We start from the raw sequence: 15676 nt of genomic DNA on the forward strand, positions 1-15676 counted from the left end.
TCTTCTGTCCCTGACTTTGAATATTGTTGTTAGACATTTTACTGTAGTTGGTATATTCATGCATATTAATGAGATTGGCTATTTTTTCAAATGCTTATTGAGCCAGGTGAGGTGATGTGAGCCTGTAGTCCCAGCTACTTGGGAGGCTGAAGCAGGAGGATTGCTTGAGGCCTGTCCTGGACTGTAGTGCGCTATGCAGATCGGGTGTCCACAGTAAGTTCAGCATCGATATAGTGACCTCCCAGGAGTTGGGGACCAACAGGTTGCCTAAGGTGGAGTGAACCAGCCCAGGGTGGAAAGGGAGGAGGTCAAAACTCCCATGCTGATCAGTAGTGGGATCACGCCTGTGAATAGCCACTGCACTCCAGCCTGGGCAACATAGAAAGACCCTGTCTCAGCCAGGTGCGGTGGCTCACGCCTGTAATCCCAGCACTTTGGAAGGCCAAGGCAGGCGGATCACGAGGTCAGGAGATTGAGACCATCCTGGCTAACACGGTGAAACCCCGTCTCTACTAAAAATACAAAAAATTAGCCAGGCGTGGTAGTGGTAGGTGCCTGTAGTCCCAGCTACTCGGGAGGCTGAGGCAGGAGAATGGCATGAACTTGGGAGGCAGAGTTTGCATTGAGCCGAGATCGTGCCACTGCACTCCAGCCTAGGCGACAGTGCGAGGCTCCGTCTCAAAAAAAAAAAAAGAAAGACCGTGTCTCTAAAAAAATAATAAAATTAATCAAATTCTTATTGGTCAGTTGGATTTTCTCTACTGTGAAGTTCCTCTTCAAAGTATTTTCATCATTTTCTATTGAACTGTTTTTTGTTTTGTTTTGTTTTTTAATTGCTTTGTAGTAGTTCTTTATATGTTCTTTGTATATTCCAGATATTAATTTTTTTCGAGACGATCTCCCTCTGTCACCCAGGCTGGAGTGCAGTGGCACCATCACAGCTCACCGCAGCCTTGATTTCCTGGGCTCATGCGATTCTCCCACCTAACCCTCCCAAATAGCTGGGACTACAGGCAAGCACCACCACATCCTGCTAATTTTTAGATTTTTTTGTAGAGATGGAGTCTTGCTGTGTTGCCCAGGCTGGTCTCAAGGGATCCTCCTGCCTGGGCCTTCCAAAGTTGTTGGGATTATGGGTGTGAGCCACCACACTGGTCCAGATATTAATTTTTTGTCACTTATATGTGTTATAAGTATCTTCTAACATTCTGTGGCTTACCAACACTTTAGTTATCTTTCTTTCTCTTTCTTCCTCTTTCTTTCTTTTCTTTTCTTTTCCTTTCTTCTTTTCTTTAAGTGATAGAGTCTCATTCTATTGCCCAGGCTGGTCTTCAAGTTTTGGGCTCAAGCTGTCTTCCCACCTCAGCCTCCTGAGTAGCTGGAATTACAGGCATAAGCCACCATGCCCAGCCCAATAAGATATTTTGAGAGAGAGAGACCACATTCATATAACTTTTAATACAGTGTAATTGTTCCATCTTATTAGTTGTTGTAATCTCTTACTGTGCCTAATTTATAAATTAAACTTTATCATAGGTATGTGTACATATGAAAAAACAGTATAGGCCGGGCGCAGTGGCTCATGCCTGTAATCCCAGCACTTTGGAGGCCAAGGCAGAGTTCACCTGAGGTCAGGAGTTCAAGACCAGCCTGGCCAACATGATGAAACCCTGTCTTAGCCAGGCATGGTGTCATGTGCCTGTAATCCCAGCTACTGGGGAGGGGGGACTGAAGCAGGAGGATCACTTGAACCCGGGAGGTGGAGGTTGCAGTGAGCTGAGATCGTGCCACTGCACTCCAGCCTGGGCAACAAAGTGAGACTCTGTCTCAAAAAAAAAAAAAAAAAAAACCATAATATATATAGGGTTCCTTACTCTCCACATACAGGGTTCCATACTATCCACAGTTTCAGGCAACTACTGGGGGTCTTGGAACATATTCTCTGAAGATAAGGGGGAACTACTGTAGTGTTATTTTACTTTAAATTCTATAATTGTTCTACCTTTAGCCATTGTGAACTGCATCGTATATATTTTTCTCATCTTCTTACCATTACCTTTTAGCATACACGTTCAACAAACATTTGAGGCTGGGCATGGTGGTTCACGCCCATAATCCCAGCACTTTGGGAGGCCGAGACAGGTGGATCACCTGAGGCCAGGAGTTCGAGACATGGCCAACATGTGAAACCCCAAATCTACTAAAAATACCAAATTTAGCCAGGCATGGTGGCGTGTGCCTGTAATCCCAGCTACTCTGGGGTCTGAGGCAGGAGAATTGCTTGAACCCAGGAGGTGGAGGTCGCAGTGAGCTGAGATCGCGCCACTGCACTCCAGCCTGGGTGACAAGAGTGAAACTCCGTCTCAAAAAAAAAAATTTGAGAACCTACTGTGTGCTGTGCCCTGGGCTAATAGTGGAACAGACTAAAGAAGAGGAATGAAACAGGAAGCTAGACAGAAGAATTTGAATATCAGCATATGAACGTTAGTAGGAAGTGGCAAGCTCCCGCTTGGGCTTGAGAAGGTCATCCAGTTACAGGGAAGCCAATGGTTGGCCCTTTGGTGATTGGCCAGATAAGGCAGAAGTTTTGCAGTCACTCCTTGGTTTCTGGCGTGAGCAATGGCTGGAAGGGGCATAACTGGCTGAGATAGGCCACCCTGGAGGAGGGCCAGGTTGTGACAGTGCACTATGAAAGTGCAGAGTGGAGGGAGAAGATAGCTCAGGAGGGATGGATTTGGGGGAGAACCAACGTGGGGGGAGGTGATAGGAGGAAGACTAGCTAGCCAGGAAGATAAAGAAGAAACCACCAAAGAGATAGGAGAGGACCTGGGGTGCAGATATTTCCAAGAAGGGACAGCCTGCGTGTGTCAACTGCTGCAGAGAAATCCAGCTGGGAGCCGGGCACAGTGGCTCACGCCTGTACTCCCAGCACTTTGGAAGGCAGAAGTGGGAGGATCATTTGAGCCCAGGAGTTCAAGACCAGCAACATAATGAGATCTCATCTCTACCAAAAAGAAAAAAAAAAGAAAAAATGAGACAGGAGGATTGCTTGAGCCCAGGAGGTCGAGGCTGCAATGAGCTGTTGATTGTGCCACTGCACTCCCACCTGGATGACAGAGTGAGACCCTGTCTAAAAAAAAAAAAAAATCCAGCCAGGGATCTGGGGTCACCCATTAGACGTGGCCATTAATAGGTTCTTCATGGAAAGGGGAGATGGGGGAGAGGCTTGGCGGAGGAAGAAGAGAGTGTCACTCTGAGTTGAGCTGTGAAGGGGAGGAGAGCCATAGGGCCATGGCTCTAGGTAAAGGAGGATTGTCCGGTGGGTTTAACAGGACAGACTCGGGCTTTGGGGGAGGCATGAGTAGAGGGAGAGTGGGCTTCTTGGAGAGGGGTCGACTGAGGGAGGGAGACCAGAGGCCTGGGTATGTGTCGGTAGCTGACGGAGGACTCAGGGTGGCAGGGAGTGGTATTGAACAGCCTGAGCCCCCAGTGGATGGGTGGAGCTGGGGGAGGGAAGGTGATTTATTAAATTCTTCAAGATCCAAGGACGTTTACTGAATGGAGAGAAAACCTCACTCTTGCCAAAACTTGGTTTCATGTGCAGTTTATTAAGCTAATGGGTTTATCAAATAATCGATATCTCTTTAAACAATCAACATCTCTTTAATATTCACCTAAGCAAAAGTTAACACTTAGGAGTTCGACAAATTAAATTTTTCCTAACATATTAAACATGAATTACCTAGACCGGCCACAGTGCTTCACACCTGTAATCCTAGCACTTTGGGAGGCTGAGGCAGGCAGATCACTTGAGGTCAGGAGTTTGAGACCAGCCTGGCCAACATGGTGAAACCCTGTCTCTACTAAGAATACAAAAATTAGCCAGGTGTGGTGGTGCACACCTGTAATCCCAGCTACTCAGGAGGCTGAGGCATGAGAATCACTTGACCCCGGGAGGTAGACGTTGCAGTGAGCTGAGATTGTGCCACTGCACTCCAGCTTGGGTGACAGACTGAGACTTTGTCTCAAAAAATAATAATAAATAAAAGTACTCATGTTTATATTTAAAAAACATGAATTACCTAAACAATGAAAATTAAAATACTATCGTGCATTTACTATGCATCAAGCACTGTTTGAAGTGCTTTGAACATATTCTTCATTTAATTCTCACAACAGCCCCATGAAGGACATTCGATTATTATCATCTGGTTCCCACTTTGCAGCTGAGGAAACTGAAGCCCTGAGAGGTGAAGTGACTTGCCCAAGGTCACACAGCTGGTGAATGTTAGCATTGGGATTTTTAACTCGATCCCATGGGCCCTGGAGACTCTGCTTCAATTACACACCGTAATGAAATTATGGATGATTTATCTGAACACTTTAAACGCCTTAAACAGTTTTTTTTTTTTTTTTTTCTGAGACGGAGTCTCAATCTGTTGCCCAGGCTGGAGAGCAGTGGTATGATCTCGGCTCACTGCAACCTCTGCCTCCCAGGTTAAAGCGATTCTCCTGCCTCAGCCTCCCAAGCATCTGGGATTACCTGCATGTGCCACCATGCCCGGCTAATTTTTGTATTCTTAGTAGAGACGGGGGTTTCACCATGTTGGCCAGGCTGGTCTCGAACTCTTGACCTTGTAATGTGCCCACCTCGGCTTCCCAAAATGCTGAGATTACAGGCATGAGCCACCATGCCCGGTTTTTTGTTTGTTTGTTTGTTTGTTTGAGACAGGGTCTCACTCTATCGCCCAGGCCAGAGTGCAGTGGTGCGATCTCGGCTCACTGCAACCTCTGCCTCTAGGGTTCAAGCGATTCTTCTGCCTGTAATCTTGTAATCCCAGCTACTCAGGAGGCTGAGGCACGAGTAGCTGGGATTACAGGCACCTGCCACCATGCCCAGCTAATTTTTGTATTTTTAGTAGAGATGGGGTTCCACCATGTTGGCCAGGTTGGTCTCGAACCCCTGACCTCAGGCGATCCACCCACCTCGGCCTCCCAAAGTGCTGGGATTACAGGCGTGAGCCACTGCACCCGCCCAACAATTTTTTTTTTTTTTTTTTGAGACAGGGCCTCACTCTGTCACCCAGGTGGGAGTGCAGTGGCACAATCACGGCTCACTGCAGCCTCGACCTCCCCAGGCTCAAGCAATTCTCCCACCTCAGCTTCCCTGGTAGCTGGGACCACAGGTGCATGCCACCATGCCCAGCTAATATTTTGTATTTTTTGTAGAGATGGGGTTTTGCCATGTTGGCCAGGCTGGTCTCAAATTCCTGGGCTCAAGTGATCCTCCCGTCTCGGCCTCCCAAAGTGTTGGGATTACAGGCATAAGCCACAGCACCTGGCCACCCTAAACAATTGACAAAGCATACACCAATCAAATTATTTGAAACATACTAAATCTGGTTATCTGGCAAACTGAGGGTTTCTTTGTGATGGTAAACTTCCAAACTCTCTTTATTTTTTATTTTATTTTATTTTATTTTATTTTGAGACAGGATATCCCTCTGTCACCAGGCTGGAGTGCAGTGGTGCGATCTAGACTCACTGCAATCTCCGCCTCCTGGGTTCAAGCGATTCTCCTGCCTCAGCCTCCCGAATATCTGGGACTACAGATACAAGCCACCACAGCCAGCTAATTTTTGTATTTCTAGTACAGACGCGGTTTCACTTGTTGGCCAGGATGGTCTCAATTGCTTGACCTCATGATCTGCCTGCCTCAGCCTCCCAAAGTGCTGGGATTACAGGCGTGAGCCACCACGCCGGGACACACCAACTTATTTTTATATTTTTCATAGAGATGGGTTTTCGCTGTGTTGGCCAGGCTGTTCTCGAACCCCTGACCTCAAGTGATTCACCCACCTTGGCCTCTCAAAGTGCTGGGATTACAGGCGTGAGACACTGTACCTGGACCCAAACTCTCTTTAAAGTAGAGGTGTCTCTTCTGTCCTTGCTTGCTTTTTGCCTTCATCTCATGCCCCATCCCCCCATCCCGCTGATCCCGCAGAGGCCTGTCCATGATTACAAGCATGTTTTGACCCTCGAGCCCTCCTGTCTGTGTAGCCCTGATGCTTTCCTGGTTTATCTCAGGTTAGCCTAATTCTCTGTCTTGCTGATGCTCAAACTACCAGCAATGGGCTTCTCAGCACTGCCTCTGACATCCTTGAAAGTTTTCTTGCTTCCTGGGATCAACCAGATTTTCAAGTCACATCCTGATTTTCTGTTTTTTGTCTTGAGACAGGGTCTCACTCTGTTGCCCAGGCTGGAGTGCACTGGCACAATCACGGCTCACTTCAGCCTCAACCTCCCAGGCTCAAGAGATCCTCTGCTCTCTGCCTTCCAAGTAGCTGAGACTACAGCCACACACCATCATGCCCAGCTAATTTTTTTTTTTTTTTTGGAGACAAAGTCTTGCTCTATCGCCAGGCTGGAGTGCAGTGGTGTGATCTCAGCTCACTGCAACCTCCACCTCCCAGGTTCAAGTGATTCTCCTGCCTCAGCCTCCCGAGTAGCTGGGACTACAGGCGTGCGCCACCACGCCCAGCTAATTTTTGTATTTTTAGTAGAGACGGGGTTTCACCACGTTGGCCAAGATGGTCTTGATCTCTTGACCTTGTGATCCCCCCACCTCAGCCTCCCAGAGTGCTAAAATTATAGGCTTGAGCCACTGCGCCCGGCCAAGCCCAGCTGATTTTTAAATTTTTTGTAGAGACAGTGTCTCACTATGTTGCTCAGCTGGTCTCGACCTCCTAGGCTCAAGCAGTCCTCCCACCTCAGCCTCCCAAAGTGCTGGGATTATAGGCGTGAGTCACTGCACCAGGACCTAACTTTCTTTTTCACACCCCAAGACAGAGAATCCATTATCATCCTAAGAATCTTATTTCCTTTGAGTGGAAAAGTATTAGAGATTAAAATCTGGATGTGGGGCCACATTTAGTGTGGTCAGTGGCCTCCAGTGGCGAAGAGTCCTGGTGTGAGCAAACACCCCCATGGTGAGGTCCTGCAAATCCAGGGTCTGCTGGGCAGATGAGGCAGAAGACAGAGGTATTTATACGTCACAGCTACTGGCAGTCCTTCATGGCATCTACCCTCCAGGCCTTCCTGACTGAGATGAAGAAGGAATGGCAGGAGCCACCAAACTGCCGGCTCATTTCATCATTGACACACCTGCTACAGGCTTCCAGCACGTTTACCTCTCTGCTAAATCACAGGAGGAAATCCATACTAATTCCTGGGGTTTGCTGGCCAAAATGATGTGTAACTTGGTGCATGAGTGGCTCCTACAGGCTCTGGGCTGCTGCTTCTCTCTGCACAGACCCAGGATTAGGTGTGTTTACTCTCCCCTAGGCTTGGAGGCTTCCAGGTCCCTCAGCTTTGGTTTCAAACTTCTGTATCCCAGGTGCCTAGCACAGTGCCTGACACATGGGTGGTGCAGAGTGGGTTCAAAATAAATGTTTGTAGATTGACTACCTGAATGAATAAATGAACCAACTTCCCCCATCTTCTCAAAGTGGAGGCTAGGAAACTCCATTCTTCCTATTTCCAAAGGATAAACTGAGGCACAGACTGGAAACCGCGCCCCACCCCACGGCTGATATCGGAACCAGTATGTTTCCTCCAAAGCAAGATGGGTTAATGTTGGCCCCTCCCAAGTCTCTCAGCTGACAGCGCTGGGTTCTGAGATAGAAGCCTGGGCCCCATAGACACCAGTCTCTACTCCCCACCCAACCCCACCCAGGGCCCCTTCAACACCACGGGCCCAGAGCCAGTTGAAATTAACCAGTGCAGGGACAGGCCTGTGGCTCTGGGTCCTGACTGGCTGCTCCACAGTCTGTTCAAAAAGAAACAAGAGGTGGCAGGGCGCGGGGGCTCACACCTGTAATTCCAGCACTTTGGGAAGCCTAAGCAGGTGGATCACTTGAGGTCAGGAGTTCGAGACCAGCCGGGACAACATGGCAAAAACCCTTCTCTACCAAACATACAAAAAATTAGCCAGGCATCATGGCACATGCCTGTAATCCAAGCTACTTGGGAGGTTGAGGCAGGAGAATCACTTGAACCCAGGAGGCAGAGGTTGCAGTGAGCGAGAACGTACCACTGCACTCCAGCCTGGGTGACAGAGTGAGACTCTGTCTCAAAAAAAAAAAAAAAAAAAAAACCTAAAAAAAACAAGAGGAGCTGGGGAGTGGTGGCTCACTCTTGTAATCCCAGCACTTTGGGAGGCCAAAGTGAGAGGATCACTTGAGTCCATGAGTTTCAGACCAGCTGATGCAATATTGGGAGACCCGGTCTCAACAACAACAATTAGCCCAGCATGGTGATGTGTGGCTGTAGTCCCAGCTACTTGGCAGGCTGAGATGGGAGGATCGCTTGAGCCCAGGAGTTCAAGGCTGCAGTGAGCTGTGATCGCACCACTGCACTCCAGCCTGGGTGACAGAGCCAGACCCTGTCACTAAAAACAAAAAGAAAGAAACAAGGAGCCAGAGGAGGGGGAGCTTGGACTTGGGGGCTCCTTGTCCTTCTCCAGGCTCTCAGAGGGACAGCTGAGTCTGAGTGGAGTCAGCTAAGGTCCGCTTGACTTCCCACCACACAGGGAAACTGAGGCACAGAGGAGGAATAAACATTTCTGGGGTTTTTCCTATGAGGTCTCCCCAGAGCTCAACCTTCCTGCTGGGATTAGGGGTGGGCTTCTCAAGTCCCCTACTTGGGAAAGTCCACAAAGGAGGAGAAGCCAGGGCCAGGGGTTTGGGGCCCAGAGAGGTTTTTGCTCCATCAGCCAGGCCTTTGGGCATCTAACGCCCTGCCTGGAGCATCCTGAAGGTGGCAGAGGCCCCTGGTCTCAGGGCCCAGCACAGGGAAGGCTCCCACAGCAGCCCCCATGCCCACTGGGGTTTTCTCCTAAAAGTGATCGCTACTATTTATCAAACTCAACTGTGTGCATGGAGCTGTGCTAAGGGCTGCCTGTGCAACGTCTTCCTATCAGCACAACCTCTCTAGGAGGCTGGGTGTTAAAGATGAAGAACTTTTTTTTTTTTTTTTTTTTGAGACGGAGTCTCTCTCTGTCGCCCAGGCTGGAGTGCAGTTGCGAGATCTCGGTTCATTGCAACCTCTGCCTCCCAGGTTCAAGCGATTCTCCTGCCTCAATCTCTCAAGTAGCTAGGTTTACAGGCAGCTGCCACCACACCCAGCTAATTTTTTGTATTTTTAGTAGAGATGGGGTTTCACCATGTTGGCCAGGCTGGTCTCGAACTCCTGACCTCAGGTGATCCACCCACCTTGGTCTCCCAAAGTGCTGGGATTACAGGCGTGAGCCACTATGCCTGGCCATAAGGATGAAGAACTTGACTTTAGAGACCTCTGGGAACTTATTCAAGGTCGCACAACTAGTAAGACACCAGACCCTCTCAAAGCCATTGGCTTAACTGCTCCCCTACCTGCCCTGCCAAACACACACAGTGGGGGACACACCCATAGCCCTGGCCCTGTGACAGACCCTGCCATCAGCTGTCAGGTGGAGGCCCCAAACATCTGGCTTAGCAGATAGGACAGACCAAGAAGGGCTGGAGCTGCTCCCCAAGGAGGCTTGGCCCTTTTCTGGGGGAACTATCTGTTCCCTCCTCCAGGACTAACACAGACAGAGTTTTTCCAGCAAGGAAGGGGCCCTCATGGGCTTGGATGGGAGGCCAGGACTGAGAAGAGGAGCTACCTGCCCTAAGGAAGGTTGGATCAGCCATCGAGAGGCACCAGGAACCAGGGGATTTGTAGGGGAGAAAAGACAGGGGCAAGCCAGAGGGAAGATGGGAGCTGATCGCCCACAATGCCATCCTCACCCCCTTGGGTACACCAGCCGCTGCCTTGTCATACAGACATACCCTAGGACACGCAGGCACGTTGGGCACAGATGCAAGAGAGACTTTCCCTTTACCTCCACCCACCCCCCTGCTCCCCCTTCCATTGTCCAGCCCAGGCCTAGCCAGGAGTATGGGTGGGCCAGTCACTTGCTGCTGTTTTGGGTTAATGTGGATTCACAGCTGCAGTGATTCTTATTTTATTTATTTATTTATTTATTTATTTATTTATTTTCAGACAGACTCTTGCTCTGCCGCCCAGGCTGGAGTGCAGTGGTGCCATCTCAGCTCACTGTAATTTCCGCCTCCTGGGTTTAAGCAATTCTCCTGCCTCAGCCTCCAGAGTAGCTGGGATTACAGGTGTGTGCCACCACGCCCGGCTAATTTTTTTGTATTTTTAGTAAAGACTGGGTTTCACCATGTTGGCCAGGCTGGTTTCGAACTCCCGGCTTCAAGTGACCTGCCCACCTCAGCCTCCCAAAGTGCTAGGATTACAGGTGTGAGCCACTGCAACTGGCCCGTGATTCATATTTTAACAGTGTTTGGTTGGCTTTAAATAAAATGCATAGCAGGGGTGGGGGAACCCCTCCTTAATGCTGGGGTTCCTTTCACACAGCCAGTGTTGTCCAGGGGAGCCCAAGTGCACCCTTCTAGACACAGCGCCTCCCTACCCTGGCTCCAAGCATCAGGGGCCCTCTGATGGCACCTGGGATGCTGCCTGGGGCTGACCCTCGACCTCTACCTTTACCCCACAGCAGAGGAGGTTGTTCTGTGGTTCCGGGTATTTCAAAGGGTCACGCCTTGGTGGGGGCTGGGGCAGTGCAGAGGCAGCTTCCTCAGCAGTGACCACAGGCAGTCAGCCCCCATCACCCCTTGTTCTGAGCCACTGTGTGCCTGCTGCCCTGAAAGCAGAGGGTGACTGAGTCACAGGTGGGTCCTCAGGACCTAGCAGAAGGGGAGGCATGCATGGCGGAGGTCCGACGGGCTTCAGGAGAGAGGAGAGGAAGGCCAGTCGTCCACGCCAGGTCCAAGTCGAAGAAGGAGTGGAAGCTGGACTGCAGAGAGGCCTGAGCTCAATTTTAAAGTGAATGAAGCTAAGGGAGTGCGCAGAGACAGGACCAGTAGGGCAGGCTGGGGACGGAGAGCAAGTTCACAGCAGGGGCCAGGTCAGAAGGAGGAACTTGGACTTTATCCTGAGGCCACATGGAACAGCTGGAAGGGTCAGAAGTGGGAGGGAGCCAGGAGTGCAGGGTCAGGGGAAGGAAGAGGGGGCCGCCGGCCATAGGTCCTCCTCCACAGGGCTCCCCAGCATAGATTCCCCCCAGACATAGGATAGGTACTCTCCCTATGCGGGTCTCACGCCCTGCAGGTTCTCTGCACCTGCATGCAGGCCCTTCCAGGCGCCCCCCTACGCCAGGCCTGCGTCCCGGCCACCTAAGCCTGAGTAGACAGAGCTGAGGTCTTCAGCCACCGACTCCGATGACGTAGTGAATCAGGGCTGGGAACCAAGGCCGTCCCCGCCCTACCCAGCCAGCCCTACAGGCCAAGGTCAGTCTTAGTCGGCTGTGGTTTCCGGTCTGCTGCTGCCCTGCCAGAGCCTGGCTCCCTCCAGCTGGTTTGACCTCAAAATCTCACCGACTGAGAAGAGCCATTTCCTGGAGAGTTTCCCCTCCCTACCCCCATCCCAAGTTTCAGTGTGCGAATCCCCAGTCCCAATCCAGCTCTGCTGCTTATGAGCTGTGTGACCTCGGGGAATTTACTTCACCTCTCTGTACCCTACTTTCTTCAAGTTTTAGGAAGATTGAGTACAGGCTGACAGTAAAGACAGCACCCCTTATTGAGGATGGTCTTTGTGATGTGTGATTAAGTCTTTTGTATGGATGAGGAAGTTGAGGGTCAGATGTTGCTAGTTGGGGAGAGCCCAGATTTCAGCCTCTCATCCTGGGCTGGGGCTTTTTCCAAGACTAAACTCTCTTTATTTATTTTTTATTTTATTTTTATTTTTTTGAGATGGAGTTTCACTCTCATCGCCCAGGCTGCAGTGCAATGGTGCAATCTTGGCTCACTGCAACCTCTGCCTCCCAGGTTTAAGCGATTCTCCTGCCTCAGTCTCCCGAGTAGCTGGGATTGCAGGTGCCTGCCACCGAGCCTAGCTAATTTTTGTATTTTAGTAGAGACAGGATTTTGCGATGTTAGCCATGCTGGTCTCAAGCTCCTGACCTCAGGTGATCCACTCGCCTTGGCCTCCAAAAATGCTGGGATTACAGGCATGAGTCACTGCGTCTAGCCTCCTTTTTTTATTTTAATTTTTGTGGGCACATAGTAATTGTATATATTTATGGGGTACATGTAAGGGGTACATGAGGTGTTTTGACACAGGCATGCAATGTGAAATAAGCACATCATGGAGAATGGGGTATCCATCCCCTCAAGCATCTAAACGCTCTTTGATGACCCTTGTGTGAGCTGGTGTTTTTGTTTTTGTTTTGAGACAAGGTCTTGCTCTGTCACCCAGGCCAGAGTGCAGTGGCATGATCATGGCTCACTGCACCCTAGACCTCCTGGGCCCAGGCGATCCTCCTGCCTCAGCCTCCTTAGTAGCTGGGACTACAGGCATGCACCACCACACCTGGCTAATTTTTATATTTTTTTGTAGAAATGGGGTTTCACCATGTTGCCCAAGCTGGTCTTAAACTCCTGGGCTCAAGCAATCCACCCGCCTGGGCCTCCCAAAGTGCTGGGCTGGGATTACAGGCATGAGCCACCATGCCCGACCGTGTGAGCAGGTGTTGAACGAATAAAGGAATAGTAACTGCTGGTTGACTTGGTCATTTTGAACCCCTGGGTCTCTGGAAACTTGTGAGCCATCTGAGGGCAGCTCTATCCACCCGTGGGCTGATTTTCACCCCTGGGGACAGAGACTAGACCGTGGGATTAGTAATGGTTAGAGGGTACCTAAAAGGATGGGAAGATGCAGGCCAGGATGGGAATTAGAGGTGACCTGGGAGGTCAGCACTACAGGGTACAGGAATGACGCTGTCAAATTTTCTCCATCAGAGGGTTCCACCCACCCTTCAAGGTGTCTCTTCCTTGAAGCCTTCCCTGACCACTTCATTCTCTTGTTCAATAATTCCTGGGACATGAGAAGCTACAGCTCAGCCCCTGTGAGCTGAGTGTACCCTGTGACTGCATGTGACACAGTCTGACCATTATGCAGCATCAAATCATTTCTGGAGAGCTTGCCAATACATTAGCTCACTTAACCCTCTTAACAGCCCTGGCACGGAGGAGTTACGTGTTTATCATCTTGGTTCTAAGGTCCAGAGAAGTTTAAATGTCTTGCTCACAGGAGCATTGGCTGAGACTCAAGTTTAGGCTCCCTGGTTCCAAATCACATACATTCTGTTCATTACAGCACTTTACCTGAGGTTGGGGCTGCCTCTGCGTTCTGGGTGCTTACTTAAAACTCGAAGTTTCCTAGCAGCCAAGGTAAAAAGGGAAACCTGATGACTTAGATGGCCCTGCTCTGTCTGAAATAAAGAAACCTATCAGTTCATCTGGAGTTTCAGACAGTATCCGGTACTTACTTCCAGCAGGATTGATTTCATGGATTCTGTGTGACATCCTCACCCATTGATTTGCAGGAAGGTATTATGTTGATCCCATTAGAGGCTATAGGAATGATATTTGTGAGAACTTGGGGTGGAATTTCCCGGGGAAATTGCACTAAGAGATTCCAGGTGATTGCCTCCTGCCTTCTTTTCTTTTCTTTTTTTTTTTTTAATAGAGATGGGGGTCTCCCTATGTTGTCCAGGTTGGTCTCGAACTCCTGAGCTCAAGGAATCCTGCTGCCTCAGCCTCCCAAAGTGCTGGGAATTACAGGCATGAGCCACCGCACCCAGCCATGTTTCCTGGCATCTAACTTGATCCAGGGTGCAGCTGAGACATCAGGGGAGCCAGCATGTGAAGTGGAAAGAGTTGAAAGAGTGCTGGAGCCACAGAGAGCAAGGTTCAAATCTTGGCCCTACTGCCAACTGTCCTTAGGCAAGTTATTTAATTTCTCTGAGTCTCATTTTCCCCACTTGTTAAGATGGGAACGAGAATGCATTCTCAAATCATTATTGTGGGGAGTCATTCAATCATTCATTCAGTAAAAATGTAGAGCCCGCCTTTGCCAGGCTGTGTGCCTAGGCACTGGCGACATGACTACAGACAAGGATGGCAAAGGACCTGCCCCCATGAAGCTTATGTTCTAGAGGCAGCAATAGATCATAATAAACAAATAATTAAATAAGAAACTGTCAGCCGGGCACGGTGGCTCATGCCTGTAATCCTAGCACTTTGGGAGGCCAAGGCAGGTGGATCACAAGATCAGGAGTTGGAGACCAGCCTGGCTAATATGGTGAAACCCCGTCTCTACTAAAAATACAAAAATTAGCCAGGTGTGGTGGGGGGTGCCTGTAGTCCCAGCTACTCAGGAGGCTGAGGCAGGAGAATCACTTGAACCTGGGAGATGAAGGTTGCAGTGAGCCGAGATTGTGCCACTGCACTCCAGCCTGGGTGACAGAACAAGACTCTGTCTCAAAAAAAAAAAAAAAAAGAAAGAAAGAAAGAGAAAAAGAAAAGAAAAGAAAGCATCAGCTGATAGGGAAAAGATAATTTAGTAGGTGATATGATGATATGATTCTGGCTGAGATTGCTAGGGGCCTTCTAATTTCCATTCTCCTCTTCTTCCAGTGTAATAGAACACAGGACTTCCCAGAATAAAAGCTACATTTCCTAGGCTCCCTTGAAGCTAAATGTAGCCATGGAACTGAGTCTGGGCCAATGGGATGTAAGCAGAAGCAACCTCTGGGAAATACCCTTAAAGAAAGGGGACACAGGCCGGGTGCAGTGGCTCACGCCTGTAATCCCAGCACTTTGGGAGGTCGAGGCGGGCAGAACACCTGAGGTCGGGAGTTCGAGACCAGCCTGACCAACATGGAGAAACCCCACCTCTACTAAAAATATAAAATTAGGCTGGGTGCAGTGGCTCACGCCTGTAATCCCAGCACTTTGGGAGGCCGAGGCAGGTGGATCATGGGGTCAGGAGTTGGAGACCAGCCTGGCCAACACGGTGAAACCCCGTCTCTACTAAAAATACAAAAATTAGCCAGGCATGGTGGTGTGTAGCCTGTGGTTCCAGCTACTTAGGAAGCTGAGGCAGGAGAATCGCTTGAACCCAGGAGGCAGAGGTTGCAGTGAGCTGATATCGTGCCGCTGCACTCCAGCCTGGGCAACAGAGTGAGACTCCGTCTCAAAAAAAAATAATAATAATACAAAATTAGCCGGGCATGGAGGCGCATGGCTGTAGTCCCAGCTACTTGGGAGGCTGAGGCAGGAGAATCGTTTGAATTGGGAGGCAGAGGTTGCAGTGAGCCAAGATGGCGCCATTGCACTCCAGCCTGGGCAACAAGAGCAAAACTCCATCTCAAAAAATAATAAAATAAAGAAAGGGGACACATTCCTCTTTACCCCTTCCTCCTACCTGCAGAGCAAGACTCTGTCTCAAAAAAAACAACAAAAAAAATAGAGACAGGGTCTTGCTATGTTGCCCAAGCTGGTCTCAAACTCCTGACCTCAAGTGATCCGCCTGTCTTGGCCTCCCAAAGTGCTGGGATTGCAGGTGTGAGCCACCGCGCCCAGCCAAGAAATAAACTTCTATCTTGCTTAAGCCACTAAAATTTTGAGTTTTCTCTCTCACACAGTCTGTCTTGATTTTCTTTGCCACAGCGAGAGTGGCTGGGGTTTTTGTCCAATTGGGTGATGAAAGAAGGCCTTAGAAGGCCTTT

This window comes from Pan paniscus, chromosome 19 (assembly GCF_029289425.2).
Source record: "Pan paniscus chromosome 19, NHGRI_mPanPan1-v2.0_pri, whole genome shotgun sequence".
Classification (NCBI taxonomy): Eukaryota; Metazoa; Chordata; class Mammalia; order Primates; family Hominidae; genus Pan; species Pan paniscus.